The sequence below is a fragment of the Acanthopagrus latus genome, chromosome 15, assembly GCF_904848185.1.
Source record: "Acanthopagrus latus isolate v.2019 chromosome 15, fAcaLat1.1, whole genome shotgun sequence".
NCBI classification, from domain to species: Eukaryota; Metazoa; Chordata; class Actinopteri; order Spariformes; family Sparidae; genus Acanthopagrus; species Acanthopagrus latus.
The window spans coordinates 23000404-23009964 of record NC_051053.1 but is presented as its reverse complement, the minus strand read 5'-3'; positions in this window follow the sequence as shown (position 1 = coordinate 23009964).

The window sequence follows — 9561 nt, the reverse complement described above, 5'->3', positions numbered from 1 at the left end:
CACAGAGAGGAAGGTGTGTGAGTGACTTAGACAATAAGGGATAATTGTGCTGGCAGTTATGTGTAGAAAGAGGGAGAGTGGTACAAGTGGTTGATGGTTTTTGTGTGCGTGTGTGTGTGTTTCAGGTCTTGCTGACTGTCGATGAGTCATGCTTCACAGCTCCAATTACTGGTCCCTGCTCTGCTAATGCTGTCTGATTGGTGTTATTACTCTCTCTTGCTTCTTTTATTCTGTCCTCCACTCTCTATCATTTTTTTCCCCCTCTTTCTCCCACCAACTATTAGACGAGTGTGACTTTATTATTCAGCGGAATGATGATCACGCACGCTAATGAAAAGCCGGACACGTCATTCATAAACACCACAGAGCAGCAGAGCAAGACGTAGACAAAGAATTTGCACAATGCTCTTCTTCTCTCCTCGTGTTAAAGTTTACTCTGTACTTTCTGTATTTTTCCTTTCTCCTGTTCAACTTTTTCTGTTTGTTTTTTTTCAGTTCTCTGCCTCTATTTTTCAGCATTGATCTTAGAAACTGCTCCTCCTGCAGCTAATTGTCCATTCACTTCAAATGGCTTTCTCTGGAATCTCCTTGTCCTTTAAGTTTACGTATTTTTTTTTCCAGTCCAGCTCAATATTGTCTCAAGAGACCTGGGAACTGTCACTCAGGCGTTCACCACATCCTGTTTAGTCTACGGTAAGTCACTCTTGCCTGTTATCATTCCTGGAAATCTATGTGAAATTCAAATTCAAAGCTGTTGCTGAACTTTTTGGTTACATGCATGGTTTTGGGCTCTTTTGAAAGGTTACAGTCTGACTCCCCCCGCCAAACACACAGCAGCTTGGTAAGAGCATATAATATAGTCAAAATCAAGTGATAAGGTGGAAAAAATTATGCAAGGTTTAGACAAAATGGCACAATTTCCAAGCTAAGGGCTTTAAAACCCATTTAAATTTAGCAGTGGGCGGTAAGAGCAAACACAACCTTTCCAGACTTCATTTAATTCAAAATGCTGTTAAGGTTGGCACAACGCGGTGTTGGTCTCCTGTGAGCTTGTGGTCTGAGGGGCTTCCCAGAAATGACGCGACAACATCACAACTGTAGGGACACTGACCAGGCTGATGTATTTGGGCACACTGGGAGTTGTCTTGTTTTTCTCACCTCCCCTTGTCCTATGTCTCTCTTCTTTTCCTAGCTCTTGTGGGACATGCATGGACAAAAGGTCAAACACTGAGTCCTGCACCTAAAATAAAAGCTGAGAGGGTCAGAGCGCCCTCATTAAAGTAGGGTGACTACATCATGGCCTGTGTTTATCTGGGAGTATATACATGTGAGGTTATGTCTGATCTGTGTTTGTGATGTCGGCATGTTGCTGTTCCTGTCTCAACTCTCCAGTAAGTATGCGATTGTGTGTGTCTGTCTGTCACGTGTGCAACGGTTGGTTGTCGTGAAAGCGTTGCCGCAGCAACAGAAAATCGCCACAGTAACTCGACATCATCCTGCCGCCCACTGCCTCTCAGCAGAGAACAGTCGCTGACACGGAGTAACCTACTGAGCAGCGTGTGTGTGTGTGTGTATGTGTTTGATTGTGTGTTAACTGTTGTGTTTTTAATAATGTGTGCATGTGTCAGTTGGTGTGTTCTCGTGTGGGTGTGTGCATGTCAAAGAGACAACTTCTGGTAAGAGACATGGTGGAAGACGAGCAAGTGAGACAAGAAACAGGCTGATAGAGGAGTAAAGGGAAGGAGACGAGAGGAAGGAGAGTGAGGAGGTGACAGACTGAGGGAGAGACGAAGAATCTGATGTAAAGACAGAAACAAAAGGGATGGAAATTTAAAGACCCTGAAAACTTGTCTTTAAACTGAAGTATTTCTGCATAATTTTCATAGTCATCACACGAGAGTTTATTACTCAAAGAGACTTCTTTTGTAATCTGCTTCTTCAGGAATGTGTGCGTAGTTTGATTAGATTTGACTGATAGTAACCAAACAACCGGCTGCCTCCAGATTCTGATTCAAATGTGCATTTTGTGCACAGTGCATGTAAGTATGTGACAACTGCTTGTCCCATATGCAACTTAATCTCCAGAGTAAATGTTGGCTAAGTAAGTTTCTGCAAAAACACAGAGAAATTAAGCATTTGTTTTGGTTAAACGTTCAATGTCTGTCTCATCGCGATGCTGTGCTAATGTTTAATGCATATGGTTATGTTTAGGCCTGGAAACCACTTCATGGAAAATTATGATTTGGCTTAAAATGCCACAACTTGGTCGCCACGAGCTTCAAATTCTCCCATGTTAAACATTTATTAATTGAAAATAATAATCCAAAAGAAACCCTCTGTGGAGACGAAGGGGAAAAGTTTTGAATCTCTGCGGTTTCGAAACTCTGAACATCATCAGTCACATTCCTGTACATACAGTCATCCCATCCATCATCGTTATAAAAAAGTATTGATTAGTGCAGCCTCATGAGCTGAATAAGACTAAAGTGTTAAAGCACCTTAGTAGTGGTTTTGCATGTTTTAGCCCATTAACTCCAAATTGCATCCACTTCACATTTTATTGCAGATATTTATAGGCTCTTAGATTGATTTCTACCTTTGAGACAGCCTTTGGATTCAAGTCATTTCACAAAGGGAAAATTAACCTCCACTGACTTGGAACTTGCTTGAAATTGATCATCCATCACGGTGAACAAATGTATTTATCAGAGGTCTCTTATTGGCAGCTGGGAGTGCAGGAACTGTTGGTGTGTTCATGGATGCTTCTATATCTGTCACTGAAGATGCCAAAATCCCACTATCACGTTTTGAGCATCAATGTTTGTTTTGTCTTTTGGCTCTGACTTTACTCTGCAGACTGGATTGCTTTTTGGCATCCGGCTCTTACATGTTAAGTGTGCCATCAAGGAAACAAAAATGGTCCCTCCTTTCGACTAATATCACAAAGTGTTTCTCAGCCCATATAGACAGTTTTATTCATGATGGAGTTACAGTATGTTGTCACAGTAGCAAAATGGTTTTAACCAAAATGCAGACACACAAAGGCAGGCAGGCATCGAAATCACAGCTGATGTCCAAAATAAAAAAATCCCAAATCTGAAACTTCAAACAAAAAATGCAGGCATGAAAACTGGCAATGGAAAAAAATGTAGTATCACAAAAACTAAGGACAGACAAGAGAACTAGAACAAATCAGGAACAATCAAGAGTGAGTGAACAACACAGGCTTAAATACAAACTGAATTAAGAAGGGGAGAGAAGACTCACAGTCAGCCGCGATTATATTTGAAATGGAGGCAGTTACAAACGATGAGTGTTTTCTGAACACACACACACACACACACAGACACACACAGACACACACATGCGCCGGATCTGGGGTAGAGTTCATGCTCTGGTATTTGCCTGACATTTAATTTCAATCCGTTCCATGTGTGTAAAACACCTGCTCTAACATGGCTATGACACACACACACACACACACACACACACACACACACACACACACACACACACACACAGTACGTGATGTGGAAGTAAAGCCTGTTGATCGAGCCAGCCAAGCAGCTTGTACTTTGCATGTTCAGTATCGGTGCCTGATAGGCTTTTACAAATGTGTGTGTGTGTTCTACTTGGACCTTCGGTTATGGGATGGAGAAGTGACAGCCTCATTACTAAAAATTAACCCCCTGGCCTGCACAGACATCCAGACAGCCCCCTTTCCTCTCTCTTTTTCAACAAGCTTGACATTATTACCACATAAATGCCACTTGATCTGCAGGGCTGGAGAGAGAAAAACACACGTACTTGCAGGAGAGGATAATCAGGGAGATATCTCCAACACAGACACAACAGGGAAATAATCACTTCAGGAAAATGCCAATGACCAAAACTATGCGCTTTAATTTTGTTTTGTTTTTTTCAATCTTTGCACTGATTTTAATGGGGGCAGTTAAACAATTGAGAATAAACGTGATTTTTTCATAAAGGGTTTATTATCTTGCACTCACATGTTCTATTGTTCATCGCATCTGCCAGCCTGGCTCTACTTGGTTTGACTCGGCACATCAGCCCAGTGTGGCAGGGATTTGCATTTTCATTTTGACTACGTGCTTGAATGTGTGTCTTTAACTGATAGCGTGCTTGTGTTGACGTCAAAGGAGCGGCTCTAAAAACTCTTTCTTCCTGCAGCACTATCAGAAAAATCTGCTGACAAAATCCACTAATTCTGCGGCAGACACGGTTAATTTCCCTTAAATTCTTCCAAATAAAACTCCTCCATTATTTAGTTATATATATGCTTATATCATGACGTGGCAAAATCAGGAAATGCAAGCCCTAGCATGGGCACGGTTCGGCTCAACTTGGTGCAGTAAAGCGGCTCAGTTTGAGTTTCTGCTGATGTAAAATAATGAAAACATAAAATTGTGAACATTATGTTCCATTTCTGACCCTTAATACTACACACATACGAATGTGTCAAATCTGTTTTAGGTTTATAGATCTGTTTGCCAAACACACATAAATTTTTTTTAAAAAAAAAGCGATTAGAACCTTGTCACCACCACAAATTAAAATGAAATGTGATTCAGATACCTTCTGGATGTTTGGCAGCATATTCCTATTAAGAAATCCGAGCACAAGTCTGGCAGTTATTGTTATTCCACTGCTGTCCAAGCTGTCATCCTGGACCTCTGAGACAGGCAGAATAATGTCTGACTCAGAGACAGAAAGAAGGCATGAAGAATGATAGAAATGTACAGAGGGTGGTATAAAGAACAAATTAATGTCTAGACAGTGAAACAATGTTAGATTGACATATTGAAACACATCGAGTCAGTGTGAATTTCCCCCTGCTGTACTGTAGATGTAACCCAGACAGCTAACCCACTTAAAGCTCTCTAAAGAAAAGGCTTTACACCAGGAAGGCACCGGAGGAGAGGGGATGCAAAAACATCCAGCAGCATATAGAAAAATAAACAGACACACATGAAGACAAATACATCACTAACCCACACAGTGAAGCACTTTTCATCATGATGTTACATCACCATGTTTCCAGGCTTTGTGCTCAGCAAGGCTAAACACATCCTGGACCATCTCTCAGCCGAACACATAGAGATGAAATTGATGTTAATCCTCTTATCTCACTCCAACCAAGACAGCATTCCCAAAATACTCCAGTGTTCCTTTCAAGGCTCTGCACACCCACACAGGTCTTAATCAATGACTCTGAGGATATCAAGGATAAGATCTACTCACCTTTGAGCAGACTGGGGAAGTTTCATAGTCCACAAACCTTTTCGATTTCTTTTGTTTTAAAATACATAAAAAAGGATCTATACAGCTTGTCTGGCATAACACAAATAACCCCCTTTTAAAGCCAATATCTTCACTATAGCTGTGTGAAGTTGGTGCCTAACCTCAACCGCATGTCAAGAGTGTAAATGATGTCTTCTCCAATTAATCTGGGACATCAGGCTTCCAAAGAAGCCCAATCGCCAGAATAAATGTTTGCCAATTATGTTTCTGCAAAACATTGTGGTTTGGCTAAAAATACCAGCTGTGGTCACGAATAAAACAGCTGGAGATGATCTGACTTCCTGTAAAAAGATAACTGGTTTGGTTGCGACTAAAAAAGCTGGAGATGGTCCAACTTCCTGTGATATACACCCAGTTTTGATCCAGAGACTTGGAAATACCAATCATCTAAATGCATGTATTTAGATTTTTAGCCTTATATTTGCAATACTCAACAATGTTTATCAGTGCTTTTGAATAGAAACATAAAGTGAAATGTATATGAAAAGTTTGTCGAAAAACTACTATAGACCATCACTGTATTTAATGTAAAGACTGAGCACTGACATCTTAAACAATGAAGTGTGAGCAGAGGAGAGAAAATCAAGGCTGGCTTGTCTCTTACGAAGCGCTTGTGTATATTTGACAGCCAACAAAGACTTTCTGACAGTTTTGGCATTATTCATAGTTCAGGAGGCAACCATGCATACACATACAGTTATAAACCCACACTTTTTTGTGCTATCCTGCAAGCAGATGCTTTCCAATAACCTGTACAGAAATCAAATGTGACAGCATAATGAGATTTTAGATGCAGCAATGGGCAGCTAGTGACGAGACTCAAGGCAAACACCTGTACACAAGAAATAGCACCATTTGCTGACTTACTCATACATGCATCCTCTGTAAGCAGTAAAAAAAACACATAAAATAACAAAATTCTCTTGCACTCTAAATGCAGAAACTTATTCATCACAGAATAAAAACACTTCCCCAAACAGGAAGACGATTTAACTGAAATCTTTACAATCCATCACTCTGCACGGAGAGAACAGGCACAATCCATCGCAGTGGCAGCATGGGAGGAGCCCAACACAGCTCTTCCATCAGTCACATGTAACGGGGCGGTAAGGGCTTTCTACTGGAGAGCTGCGTAACTTTCTGTCCATCTGCACAACGTTGACGTGTTGTTTAAAAGCTCTGTAGGTTGTAATTTTCACAGCTGAACTCCACTTTGACCCTCCACTTCAACAAGAAGATTGGCTTTTCACAGCAAAGGCTTGCAAAGGTCAGCAACGAGTTTTATATTTGAAACTGTCCAGCTAGTCAACGAAGTGCAGAATATAACAGTGATTTTACAGGTAATTTGCTTCTACATGTGCCTGACTTCAGTTTTAGCCCATTTCAATATTTATGTGAAGGAACTGACCTTTCAAAGCAATTAGTTGGCCAATTTGATTTGAGAGTCTAATGAGTGTACTGAGGATTTTACTGAAGAACTAATCCCACTTTGAATCAGCCCGTCTTCGGAAATGCAACCTTAAGTCAACTGTGCAAACAGCTTATCATAAACCATAAATTGTGACCTCTAGTGGCCGTATTAATTATTACTGCAGCAGAGGAGGAAGTCAGGTGACGCTGTCATGTAATGTCATGAACTTGGCATCCTAATATTTTGCATCTTAAAGATACAATACAATACAACACAATACAATAGGTGTTTTATTGGCCCATGGCCTGCCAATAAATTTCATTTTTGGCCATCAAAGGATGGTTTGGACATCTCAGGTCTACACTCAACCAATTTGCAACCATATTTCGAAGGTCCAGTATGCTTCTTGTTGGTATACTTCAAGGGAAAAGCAGTTTTGGGAACCATATTTGATCGACCTGTTCAGCTATTTAGGTTTGAGTTTGTATTGCTTTAAATCAAATGAATATAGCACATAAAATGAAGGTTAGAGTGGTGGAGTGACATTATCAGCAAAGTAACTGAGAAGTGTCAAATTTGATTGGATGTTACTAGTCAGCTGGTTACCACCCAGCTGTGAGTAAGCCACTGATTGTGCAGCATGAACGAACCAGGTTTCAGCAATCAGCTGATCCAAGTGTGGGTTCAGTGATCTGCATGAACTCATCTGAAATAGATACTGAATGTAATTCAACATATTAACATTTTTCTCCCCAATTCTTCACAGTGTCATGTCTAGCTTGAAATGAGCTACTGTCATGACCATTTTTACTTAAGATATTTGGGCCCAAGTTTGGATCCACTTTTGAGATTAAGGTAAGGGCCTAACGTATAAATCAGTATATTAAATCCATCAGTTCCATCTCTTGAAGGACTCATTACATGGGTGAAATATAATCTTGATTAAAAATATAAAAGTCAGGTTTCCTCCAAAAGCATTCCATCCACACATGGCAAAGTCAATAAAAATGAGCAACGCACTGTGGCCAACATAGGTCTTCGTCAGTGGTAGCTTACACACCTAGATTGTATTGCACGAGTTTAGCGGGATGGTGGCAACCTGTCAATGTGCAAGCCTACTGGTCAAAAACAAGGAAGTGAGGTGGGGAGAGAGAATGAGGAGGGAAGAGAGATATCCCTCTGCTCCAATGTGAAAAAAAGGCATTTCAATTTTGCACAAATACTGAAATATATACTACTCACGTTTCCAAAGAGCACCTGTATGTGATCACTAGAAAGACCCAGCAGCACTTCCACTCACTTGTCTTCATAACTGGTTAGCACTATCAGCACGGTGGCCCTGAGGGTCAAAATAAAACGACATTTCACAAAGAATTCTATTATATTTTGTTTTTACTGTTGAGAAACATTATTGTTTTATCTGAACTTTTTTTTGTTGCTTGTTTTGACCCCCAGAGTCACCATACACGTTATTCTTTAGTGAAAGTATCTGATATTCACTTAACCTAAGCTTAGAAGTAATCTTCAGGCAATAACTGTTATAAAGTAAATGGCTAAGAGTAAAAGTAAATCATACACGTATTTGAATCTATGCATGATGCAGCATGCAATCTGCAAAGTAACTAGTAACTAAAGTTATCAGATAAATGCGTGGATTGAAAAGTACAATTTTATATTGGAATATAAAGTAGCAGAAAATACTCAAGTAAAGTACAATTACCTCAAGATTGTATTTAAGTAGTTGAGTAAAAGTACTTTACATTCCATCATGGCTGGTTATTAAGTCAGTATTAAATTCAACATTTTTTTTTTAGTGTAATGCATCCTGATATTTTGTCTTTGACGTATTGAAACTCATCATCTGCTGTGTTTCTGTCCCACACACACGCGTAACAAAAAATAACAAAGACCGCAGGTCGTTAGGTCCCTTTCCCCTACTGTTTTAAAACAAAATATGGAGAGTAAAATTGCAAACACACTATAAATTGGACCGACAAGTCCTTCACGCTTTAACACTACAAATAAGTGATTAGTTAACAAAAACAGAAAAGTTGCTGCTCAAACTTAAAACTATACCGTGTGCTGAAGACCAGAACTTCATTGGACTCCGTTGACTTTCTATAAATCTGCTCTGATACAGACTGCAGATTTAATTAGTCCATTATTCAAACATTTAATTCTTTCTAATGTTCTATCCTTTGGAAGGTTAAAAGGAGCTTTTGTTTTAAAACATTAATAATTTATTGCTTTAATTTCCTCGGACAAAGAAAGATTAGCAGATGTATGCTTAAAAAAGCAGCAGGAGTGTAAATGGTGACAATGCACATTCATTAGTATTTTCAAGAACAACATAATCAGTGTTGATGCAGCTGTCATTTTTTTTTTTTTTTTATCTCTAACACAATGACAGAATCAGTCAGATGACAGTTAATGAGGTGTCATCCATTCAAGGAAATGTCATTTCATCATCGACGGTCTGAACATGTAACAGAAATTGATGTTTTTGTTAGAGCTGGGTTGCAATCACATTTAATTGCACTAACATTTAAACTACAATGCAAATTTGCATAATAATTAAACTCATTTATAAAATCCTCAATTTTCATTCCAGACTGAATATAACAAACACACACAAATACATGTCTTTATTGCTTTGTAAGGACCACGTTTCCTCGGTTGCTTGTGGGGGCCCCGACTTTTTTTTTTTAAATAAAAAAATATATATTTTTATCAGTCACATATTACATGCAAACACACCCCAAGTTCTCTGACCCATCACTATCTACACACACACACATACATATATATATATATATATATATATATAT